The following is a 12,485-nucleotide window of genomic DNA, read 5'->3' on the forward strand; positions in this document are numbered from 1 at the left end:
GATTACATGAAGTTGTTCTTCGTCTGCTTTTGGTACACAAATGGTACCCATCACTGACATGTGAAGCTCTGGCCGGGATGCCAGCAGTGCAGCAGAGTGAGCCATTTGGAGAGCTCCTGCACACAGGAATTAATTCTGTCCTCAGCAGGATGTCATTCTGGCGCAGCTAGTGACATATAACCAAGTGACTGGGTTTTGTCCAGCATCTTTCAGATTCACAAAATGACTAGAGAATAATTAGAAAATAATAATAAATATTTTGGTTAAGAAAGTTAACATCGATTGGTTTGTATGGCATTCAAATATGAACGCCAACATTGTATAAGAAAAAAGGTTATTAGTAATCAAAGTACATACACTTAAAAAAATAAAAAAATAACAGGTCCTTCTTAAGCATATTTATTTCTTAGTATTTACTTTCTGCTTATCACACTAGGTTAACAGTCTCAGCCTTTTCAAGAGCCATGTACTATGTGCCAGGCTCTACCAAGTGTAGCTGTCTCAGGCCTGGTCCATTTAAAACAAAACAGCAGTGACGCTACAACTCTTAAACCCGCTTCCATTCCCAGGTGTGAGGTGAGGTAGCAGGCTTGACAGGTCTGTGGTGGACATGGCCAGTTAAAATGCCACTTGTATGCTGGCACTAGGAAATCGGCACAGTAATCAGCTGTATGTCAGGATACGGAGCTTTCATGGAGCTTTTACAGAGCTTTTCTTTCTTTGCCACGCCCAACTGCAGAAAAAGCAGTTTTAGAAGGAAAAAAATTCAACTAGGAACCTCCCGTATTCAGTGGCATTGCAAATAAAACATGTCTCAGTTGCAGAAAAATGCATTCTTGTTCATTATAAAAAACAGAACAAGAAACAACAAGCCCTGTTTTTCTTTTGTAAGAATCTCTCATTTGGGGAAGGAAGGGAAGCTTGATGTGATGAGTGCAGATTTTGTTTCAATTTGGCAATTAGTGAGCAGGACTGCACGTGTAGTTTCTGAGCGTTTCCTTAGTGGCTTGGTGCCATGCAGACTTCAGACTTCAATCCAAACACTGGACAGGGTCTGTCTTCCGTGCTTGGGGCAGTTCCCATTTGTGGCATTCTCAAGGACAGCTTACTGCAGTTTGCTGCTTTGGCAAAGGGGTAAGTTGAACAAGACGCCTTAGCAGCTAGTAAACATCTGTATGTTAATGTAACAGACAGACCAAAACACACAGCTAACAAAGCACGAGCCCTCAGAGAGGTATTGCTGTATCAGTGCCAATGAGATGACTTCTTTTAATAACACAGACCTCTTTAAATAGCCTTGTGTCAAAAGTATTGTGAACAAGAAGAAAAGTGCACTGTTGTTAGTTTATCCTGATAATGGCACGTACGTGATCATCCTCAGCTATGTTAGCTTTATTTGATATACAACAGAGAGAGAGTTAATACCGTTTCTTCCCTTCTTTCCTTCTGAATACCTGTAAGATAAAGCAGGTACAGCTATACGCCACCTTGTCCTCTTATACCTGGGTGTTTATAATACATACATAGTAACCCTGGTAGTCATTAGTCATTCTCAGGTCTAGGAAGTCGCAGAAAACTTCTCAAAACCCCATTGCCATTCAGCATTGGTGATTATTTTACTCACTCATTGTGCCACACAACTTATAACTTACTGAATGCAGTTGCATTAATTATCGCTACACATTACTTACTTACCAACTTTCTTCAGTGATGTTACTGCCATTACTGGACTGAGGCACTCCATAGCACAAGGAGGTTCTGTAGACTTTGCAACTAGCTAACATGAGAAAGGGGGATAGGGCGAATGAGCCATTTTCTTCTTCATCTTTCAAAATGTATTTCCAGAAAAGCATTCGCTGGATTAGCATGGTTAGGATTACTGGCACGGTGGTTTACCCGCTGTATGGGTAGCCCACAGCATGATCTGGATCTAAACTGGGAGACGCTGGCAGTGTGTGTCTGTTACTGTGTTTCCTGGAGCCTAGTGTAAGGCCTTCTAGACCGCTGACTAACAGTGTCTTTCATTAAAGCTCAGTGCATCCATTACACTGCTGTATTTTCCTATCAGGCATTCCACAAGTGTTCTTACAGAAGTGTGAGTTCTGTCATCAATTTCTGGTGGGTTCTTAATCTCTGACTGACTTTGTAGTATTATATCACACCCAATGCCAAATGAAACTTAACTGAATCCCTATAGTAAGTGAGGTGTAACCTAACCCACATATTTTTAAGTTTGTTCTTTCAGTATTTGTCACTCACCAAATGAAGAGTAGCAAAAAATGTTGTCCTTTTCAACCTTAAGCCAAAGTATTATTCTAGAAGCTAAAGCACCCTCCCCCTAAATGGTGATTGCAACTTCTTTTTTTAACCTTTTTGCAGAATAAAAGTTTTTTGTACTGTCTTCAACCTCTTTGCATTTCTCATATTTATTCTCTTCCCACAGTTCTTTCCCTTAGGAGGATTTAGCTCTGGATAGATCCATCTGGTCTACTGTTCCAGTGCTAAAGGCCATCCAAATATTTACTTTTGTACGGCTCATAAACAGTCATACATTGCAAGCACTTCTTGAGAAATCCTAAAACATTGTATAGACTTCATGTTTCAGGGTATTTCATCTCTAAATGACATGCAGCTGTTCCTGGAGAGGGCACAGAAACTGTTTATTGCATGGTCTTGACCCTTGGAAAGCAGTGTCAGGTAGGAGGACAGTGCCCCGGGAAATCACACGAGCCATTCCCAGCATTGTTCGCACTCTGGAGCAGGAAGCCACGTTCTGAACAACAGGAATTGGGAAAGGTTGGGCCTGTAGCGTTGGAAAGCTGCAACACCGTTTATTTATTCAGTTGAATTATGGCTCAAGTGGTAATTTATTCCAATACAACAATAAATGCAGCAGCTGCCATAGTGGTTTTCTGTTATCCTGAGTGCTCCAAATTCCACTTTCCTGTCAGGACTCCAGGGACAGTGGTGTGTGCTGGGGTCTTGCAGCAGACCCAAGCAGGAGAGGTGTTACCAGGACCCATCGGGCTCACAGTGCGGCCATACTGGGGCTTTGCTTCCACACAGAGAACGTTAGTAAATGAACACAGGACTGACTCACCTGACATGTTCAAGCCCGAACCTGCTCAGGCTTGAAGAAGGAATGAGGTCATTGATGTTCAGGGGCAAAGAAACGTGCCCCTTGACATATGGGTCATGGACTGAATCTGCCTTTGTCCATCTGTCACTTGTCACCGTCAGAAGCATGGAGGTGCTGGGGTGGGCAGGGACTGCAACCTGCTGAATACAGCACCTGAGCTGTTGGACTCTTGGTCCCTAGGATAAGGAGGAAAACCTTTGGTTTATTCCCCTGCCCTCTCTAAGGTGGTGTGTGAAACTCATATTCTGTCTCTAAGATCTTTTGTTGACACAAAAGTGAAAAAGTACTTACACACCATTGTCACTATAGTAAAAGGGTATGGACATAGGACTTTCCGAAGCCAAACCCCTTTACCTTGCTACAGCTCAAGTACAGCAGCTACCCACCTTCAGGAGCCAGAGAACTTGATGATGAAGGCTGCAGAGCTGGAGTGAGCTTCACTGATCCAACTGGCAGCTGCTGCTTGCTCCTGCCCTCTCCTGCACAGCATGGAGGGCAGTTCACACTCGATTGTCATTCACCCTGTTGAGATCACTCAAAATTAATTACAGTTTGCTTTATGTCACTGTCTGCTGGTGATGATCTAGGCTTGTTTCCTCATTGCTAAGTTTAGTCTCTGTTGTTACAAGAGATGTATATGAAGGTGTGATAAGGAAAGTTTTATAAATACATGGAACAGATTAGAGAAAGCATGATATAAATAGCTAACTGCTGATTACTTTTCTGCATAACTGTCTCCCAGACTACAATAACAATCTTCGAGACAATTCGTGAACTATACTGTTTCTTCCAGCTCTTGTATAGAGTAAAAAGAAAAGTTGGGTACTTTCAGCTTATTCTACTGAAATGGCAGAAAAAGAGTGGTTTGGGGGATATTAAGAAACACCCAACTCTGCTTTGTGGTGTCAGGCCTTCATTTTCATACAAAATGGTAACAAAAACCCCAAAAGGCCACGGCATCATGGGATTAATGTGGAAAAAGGTAATAGGAGAAAGCACAGCTTGCTGAGCATGAATATACTCATAAAATAAGTTTTCCAATATACACAATTGCATATATTGTTTTTGAAAAATTGTATTTATTATATTGCCAGTTTATGCCTGTTAGAACAAACATTTCGCTAGAAACAAAGAAAAAAAAATCAGAAAACCACAGGGGACCTGTGACCTGTGTGGTGGCACACTAAAGGAATTAAAGACTTATGCTAAGCAATTTCCTAAAGAAAGTTTTTAAAAACCTCATCCCAGAAGGCCAGCAATTTTCATCATCATAAGGACTACCCATCCTCTGGTCATTTTAAATTATTAAATTGATTTTGGATGTCTGTGGAGGACTTTCAGGATTTTTTATTTTTATTTTTTAAATAAATTCTGCCCTGTTGATAAAAGCAGAGCAGAGGCTGGCAGCATTGGAGGTGCAGAACATGCCCCGGGTGGCTGCTCTCTGCTGGGGCTGCCTGTTTTGCTGAGCAGCCAGTTACAGAAAGTGGGACATGCTGGGTGATGCCACCAAGCATCAAACTGCACCAACTGGGGTGGGAGCTGCTGGGGGGTCTGGTACTGCAGAAGGGTCCCACCCCCCCGGGAAGGTCTGGCTGGTTCCCACAAGGAGGAACACGGGGGCTGTTCCCCTGTGGGCCCTGCATGGGGACATCGGGGACATGGTTTAGCTGCTGGTGGCAGCAGAAACAGGTTGGTAAGGGATCTGTGGGGCTGCCCCAGCCCCTTCTCAAGGTATTTTCACAGCGGGCCATGCACAAGGTAATTGCAGCTCACCCGGTTTCATTAGCAAACAGTTCATACATGGATCTCACATAGGGAAACAATTCATTTATAATTTAAGCCACTTAATGTTTCTCAGAACTTGATTTCTTTTAAGCAAGGAATATGATGTAATTTGGGTGTGTGTCCATGTGATTAGGCCAATTTTCTGTGTCTATAGGGCTCCTAACCCTTCACTGCCTGAGAAAAACTATCAGGTACCCGGGCATAACAAATCCTATTCTTTTTCTGCACCCAGATTTTTCTAGAAAAATGGTTTTCTTCCAATCTGTTAAGCAAACCTCAAATGCTTGGTGGTGAACCTCAGTGGTGGGACATCGTGGTAAGGACACAGCGGCAGGTTGCTCATCTTCCTTGTGTTTTCAAACTGGCTCGAAGGAGGCTGGGTCCTGGGATTTGCTTTCCCAAGCTCCAGCAGAAGCAATATCTGGAGAGAGCTGCGAAGTCTGGGCCCATTAAGAAGTGGGTTGGCAAAGTGGAAGCTGTTCCTTATGGGGCTGATCTTCTCCATCCCCTTTGTGATCTGCCTATAGGTTGGTATAAAAATATAAATGTAATTTGTCCTCATGTAGTTCAAAACAGGGATTGTATTTAGTATATACCCCACAGATTACACAGCCACTTACATTTACAACCTTTTTGCACCATGTTGTGGGGCTGGGACAGAGAAGGTGTTGAGGAAGAGAACCTTTTTTTTAACTGAATTACACAAGGAGTAATAATGTCAATATCATTGCTGCAAAAAGTCTATTACCTAATCACCTAACATTAAAGAAGAGATTAATATGGTGTCTGTTCTCACAGGACCATAGATATTTTTATGGGATATGGCATTATAATAAAAATTCCCTAGACTTCAGATTAATCTAGAAAACTCATTAAATAGATTCAATACACTATGGAATTCTATATAGAAATGTTATTGTTAAATGTGACCATATTTCTCTGCCTTCTTTGCCCAATCATTTTTATTTTGTAGGATACTTTACAGTGTGGACGAGATAGAAAGAAGACTCAGAACTGATGCAGGCTTTAAAGATCATTGACCTGTGTGCTTTACTATGTGGGAAGGTGGGAGCAAAAGGGTCATAATTTATAAATTACTTCACTGCTGAAGATGAGCTTAGCATAGACAGAAAATCAGGACTAAACCATAATGTGGTGAGGTTTCAGAATCTTAGCCAAAGTGGCGTTACAAAAGACAGACTAAATGCTAACATCTAATGTGCTGCTGAATCCCTGATTTTGGAGCCAACAAAGACGTTGTGAAAGCCGCTCACAGAATGGCCAGAGGGCAGTTCCCCACCTGCTGCCAGCCACAGCCGCTGGCCCACCGAGGGGCTTTTGCCAGGGGGTTTGTGCACAGGGCAACCCAGCACAGCCCTGCCCGGCCTGCGGCAGAAATCAGCGCAGTCTCCCAGCCACCTCTGAGGGCACTCAAAGCCATGCACACAGCTCAGCTCTTGCCCTTCCAACGTGTTCCCTGCATCACTGCCATCACTGTGTGCCTGTGCATGGCACCACCAGCTCAGGGAAGAGGAGAGGTGGCAGCCCAGCCCTGCATAAGGCAGCTCCGCTCACGGCGCAGGGGACCAAGGGAAGAGAAATCACTTTGCAAACATTCTCAACCCTTTGGTGTCTCCAGGTCTGTGCAGCAGCAGCCAGTCAATGCAGTCTGTAGCTAAGGAGCTTTGCTTGGCTTTCCGCTAGGTCCACGCAGACCATTTCTCAGCAGGGTAAGAGTCACCCCTGCTTGGCCACAGTCATCCCTTGATAAGAGTCATCCACCATTGCACGCATGGCTGCTTCTCACCTGAGCTACAGCAATGCAATGTACCTGAGCACGGAGCCATCAGCGTGCGGGATATTTCAGCTGGAGATCAATCCTATGGCATATCTCACCTGGGTGGCAGGTGTGTGGCACATCCATCTGGCATGCTCCACAATCATTAGGAAGCTATTGTGATGTCAAGCTCAGGATCTCCATTCTTCTTGCAAGGCCCTCCAATGCTTAAAGCCTACACAACCAGCAGATTAGTGGACATGGGGTGAAGATCATGGTCAGTAGCTATGCTTCTTTGGCAAAATAGATGGTAATATGTGTAAAGCTTTAAATTAAAAGCAGAAGGCATAACTGTGAGGACCAACTTGAGACTCCTGAAGAAATTCCTACAGAATCTGAGGCTTGTCACAAATCTCACTGTCTTTCTGCAAGAGACGCATTTCTAAAGAGATCTTACTTGCTGGGGTATTATTGTATCTCATATGGATGTTAAAATACTGCACACAAGAAGAAAATGCTTCATAATGTGTACTTTTCCCACCAGAAAGCAAATGGAAGGACAGCAGTTAATCCCCTCGCTAACTGCAGTTCGGCACCAACAGGGAATCATCAGTCCTGAAATATTAGTGGCCATATAGTGACAACTCTTAAAAAGATGCTTCGATTCCTTTGTTTTTAAAACTACCAATGAAAATTTATTGCTTTTTCAGCAGTCCAGCTTAAAGGCATTTAGTATGATTCAGACAACTAGAGGTGTGTTTGTATTGGGAATGTTTCCAGGCTGTACCTCAAAGTATTGGAATTACTGAAATATCATGAGCAGTAATAAGTTCAGGTTGTGGAGGGTTTTTAGGGTTGCACCGATGCAGAATTTTTCTGAAGGAAAATAAAATTGTTCTGCAAGGCAGCATCCATATTTTCAAGCAACATATGGAAGTGATAGCTTCAAAAATGCGTTAGAATAAACTCTCCTGCTTGCAGATAAACAACAGTGCATTGTATGAAGTGACTTCTTGGCTCCTTCACTCCCTTGGACACCACTCACTTTGTTTAAAAATAAGATGTTTGGTTAGCATGTCTGTGTACCACTAGTGAAAGTAAAAAATTTCTAGTTGCAGAGGAGCAGGCTCCCCATTCGAGGAGGGAGGGAGGACAAGCAGGCACCCAGGGTGCAGCGAGAGGGGAAGAAGAGGGAGTTGAAAGGCTGAGGCTCCTCCTTCCGAACAAGTAATGGAAAAACGATGTAAGAATTCCAGCGTCTGAATAAATATGTGCCCTATGACCTTAATCCCCTAGGAACCAAAAACATCCAGAGTCAGATAAAAATAGTAAACCCTTTACATTGCTGAGGGAGAACAGCACTGTTTGCAGCTAATTAGCTAAATCCTGTTAATAGCATGGGGGCTGGGCAGCCATGAGGAAGCCAGTCTTTGAGAGTCGGCTGAGCTGAACGCCCAGCAGAGGACAAAGCAGAGGACGGACGTGCATGGTGAGGCACTTACGTGCGTTAAACCGTGTGAAGCAGGCAAATGGCACGGCCGCGCCAAGCCAAATTCACGGGTTGCGATTTGGAGGTTTCCTGGTGCAGGGCATCCACCTCGCCCGTGGCACTGTGCGACAGGCTTTGAAGGAGACCCACCAGAACAACTCCTCGTTGATTGCAGCTATTCTAGCCCCAAACCTCCTCCCAACAAGATTACAAACCTTGCCTGCTTGCTAGCTTGTTCAGGAAACCTTAGCTGGGCAGCAAGGATCCCTTTAAAAAAAAAAAAGAAAGAAAAAAAAAAAAAGAAAAGAAGAGAATTAGAGTGATCCTGACAGCAAATGTCAAGGATCAGGTTCAGTTGTATGGTTTTTTTTAAAGTACTATAGCTTAACAATGTCCCAAAGATTAACTAATTTATTCAAGACATAGTGAAGACAATAGATTACTTCAAAAAACATTTACAACTATTCTAATTCTGAATGACTGTGTCATTAGTCAGCTTGGTTTTTCCTTATTCTCTATTTGCAAACATTCACAACCAGTGAATCTTACATGGTGTTTTATTCTATACCTGCACACATATGAAAAGGTTAACATTTGTGCTCAGCCAGGACTCCTGTGTAAATTACATTTTCTATTTAATATTTTAGATAGTTCCAGCCAGTTCTGTTAGAGAGCAGAAATTATACCGGTCGATCTCAATGGCCTGCCATGCTTCACTGGAGAGAATTCTGGAGCCGACCCAAATGTTGAATGTCTGCTTCAAATGTAGTAATTTATAAGGATGCTAACACCACTGCATCGCAGGCTGCTCTCTGCTCACAGACCTGTCTTTGAGTGACCGAGGCTTTTCTCAGCTGTGGGTTCCTCTAGACAGCATGGCCGGGGCTTGGCTGCCTGTCCTCAGCTGCAATAGCTGCTGCCCAGTGCAACAGAGACACAGCCACCTCGGGAACACCCGCGCTGCAGCAGAGCAGTTCAGGGCATGGCTGCAGACCCCAAATCTGCAGGATTTCTACTGCATCTCAGCAGCAGGCAGCACAGCTTTATCAGTGCCATTTATGGTGTCCTGAGGCAGTTCAGCTGCTCCTAAAGTGTTCTCAGCATCTTCATCTACCAAGCATAATGCAGTGGGGTTTGCCATAGGCATTCCCCTCCAGCAATTTGGGCTTGAATTTTAGCTACTGTGTTTACATATTAATGTTTCAGGGTGAGAAATTAGTTTGTCATTGATTTCACTTCTGATACGTTTACATCATATTTCTGTAGAACCACGATGGATATTTGTTTCTGGAAAGATTGGACAAGCCATCAGAACAATTTGCATGCTAACAGAAGGAAAGGCTACTGTGTTCAGCATGTGCTTTGAAAGGCTGGGAGTGCTTACTTTCTGCAAAATCATACTGACTTCTGCCTGGAGCTCCAAGCCAGAGCTTTGATGGCAGCAGCCTCGCTCCAGAGACTGCACAGGGAAATACTACAGAGCAATATGCTATAGCTCACCTCCGTAGCACCTGGTATGTTATATAGCATTTTCAGCTACAAAAAATGACAGTGTGCACTGCATGCTGTACGTAATGCTTTGCCACTGGAAGGCAGAATTCTAAGGCATGGACCCCACAGCCTTTTGGGGTGCCTGGATGGAGTGACTTTTTTGGGAAATGCCGAGTTCCCTCAGCAAACTCTGCTTTTGTACTTGCCACAGTGTGCTGTGGCCATGGAGTTCCCCACCCAGAAACCAGGAGCAATTGCTCCATGACATCACTACGCCAAGAAGATAGTACCCTTGTTTTGTGGTTTGTTTTTTAAAGGCATCACTTGAAAGCATCACTTATCTCAGTGGCACAAAAAAAAGAAACCCATATTTAACTGATGTTTTATATAATGCACTTTTTACAGACCAAAACCCAGGACTGTCTGGTAGTTACAAAAGCAGAGTTTTCTCAGATTACTGTATTTCGCACTGTTACTGATTGAAATAATGCATTTTCACTCTGCATAAAAAGCTGTCTAAGAGCATAGTTAATTTCTTGTCATCTCAAGCTTTAAAAGCTGAGTAATTCCTATCCTTAGAGTAATATAAAAATTGGCTTGTTAATAGCAACAGACTTGCAGGCTGAAAGAGATGGCTGTATTTCCTTCTGCACTGTGGTATGAAGCACCTGGCTGTGGGGAGGTGTGTTGTGCTGGGGCATTGCAACCCAGCAGCACACGGCAATGCTGGCAACACCACCAGGGTCTCATGGTGGGGTCGCTGTGACAGGTGGGTAGCACAGCTGACCACCACCCACACACTCACAGGGAGGTGCCGTGGGGATTTTGATTAGTCCTGCCCTGGCCCAAGGGCTCAGACAAGCAAAGGAATTTACGTGGGTAACTGGAGGATTTGGATCGGAGACCCTAGACATAAAGTCATGTTGTCAGGCAGGAGCTCCTTCAGCCAAGGCATCCGACAAACCTGCCTTTACCCCAACAACTGCTGCCCCAGCTGGGCTCATGTTGGGGGTGGTACTCTGTGCAGCTGAAGGTGAGCAAACACTACCTGTGCACCTGTCTGCTGGTGACATGCTGGTTTCCTACCTTAAGGTGGGTGAAAACCTTAAAACATTATTTTAAACTATATGGGTTGTTTTCATTCCCCTCTTGTGTTTAACTGAAAAACAGATCAACTCAGGCCAGGGTTGAAAACCCTACAGAATTGATCTGCAATTACTTAATTTGGCCTAAGGGAGCTGTGGAGTCTTTTGCTGCTGTAGGCTGTAGAAATGAACCTCTGGGCAACTTGCCCCATCCCCTGGCAGGTCTGGAGCTTGGGCAGTGGCATCGGGGCTGCTGGGGACAGTGGGCAGCACAAACCCAACCAGCTGGAGACTGCAATCCCTGTTCCTCACCTGTCCTTTGGCACCACTGCTATGTGTCTCTAACACTCACATTGTCTCCATCTTTGCTCACACTTGCGAGGATGAGGAGGAGTGAGGTGGCATCACCACTTTTCAGGGCTATGTGATAATTTGCTGTTCAGGTATGTTGTGAGGTTTTCATGGCCCGCAGCTATCTAACCAATTTTAGCACTGCTTTACCTCCCTTCTACTTTTCTTTTGTCACTTTGAATGAAGAGCATCATTTAGCCAGCAAGGAAAAGTCACCCTTTGCTTCACAGTTTTGTACGTTAAAAGCAACATCTGAGTAGTCAGACCCTGATGAAAGCATCCCTCTGGCAGGCTGGTAAGAGGAAATTCAAAGCCAATGAGCTGACCCCGCTCACAAGCCAGACTCAACAAGGTGCAAAGGCTCTCAGTACAGTGCAAAGTGAGCAGAGACATAACTCCAGAGCACTTCCACTACTCCTCAACATCTGTGTGCACACTATTCCATCGAAATTAACATAGGCACACCACTTCCACATCAGTGCTAAGATGCCCTGTGTTGGCGCTGAGGTGGGCACGCACCTGGGCAGTTAGTGCAGAAGAGCAGAGGCATGCCTCTTCACACGTCAGGAATGTTTTTCTGGGTACACTGAAAACCAGACCAAGAGCACTTCAACTTGGGGATGTCCTCAACCCACCCAGGAGCACATCAAGCACCTGGTAGAGCAGGTGTCACCAGCTTTGCTTCTCCTCCCAGTTCATCCAGCTATTCCCTGCTGCTTCACATGCCTGATGAGACCCTCACCCAGGGACACCTGCCCTGTCTTTCCTGCCTGCTATGCTTTTGTTTTGCTTTCTTGTCCTTTTCCTTCTCCCTCTCTCCCACACACATTAAGCAATCTCTACTGCCTGTCTCCTCAGGGCACCCTCTGCAGCTGGGTACCTTAAAGCAGGCTTCTTAATTAGCACATGAATTAACTCCTTCTTTGCCACATCAGTCTGCTCCATGCATCCCACCGAGTGGGGAAGCCTCCTGGACCTTGCAGGATGACAGCAGTTGTAGAGGCAGTACCGGCAAGCAGCATATTCCTTTGCAATGTGACTTTTGGGCTCCTTCAGCAGCTGAACTGAACCCAACCTGAATGTCTAGGCAATATATTTGTATTTTTGCAAGGAGTATGAAAGATGAGAATTACCATCCCATGACAGCTCCTGATCAGGTATACAGTACAGGTCAGGTATGCTTCCTATTGAGACTTTCCATATAGATATGTTGATAGAGAACAAGGGAACATGCCAAAGTGAAAATACCTCTCTTACTGAGTTTCAAGTGCTCTGAAGAGTTAACCTTTTCTTCCTCTGTCCCTCCCACTGTGGAGCAACTTTATATAGAGTTTTTCCTTAGAAGCAGGCATGGTAATTGGGAAT

The sequence above is a fragment of the Falco peregrinus genome, chromosome 1, assembly GCF_023634155.1.
Source record: "Falco peregrinus isolate bFalPer1 chromosome 1, bFalPer1.pri, whole genome shotgun sequence".
Lineage (NCBI taxonomy): Eukaryota > Metazoa > Chordata > Aves > Falconiformes > Falconidae > Falco > Falco peregrinus.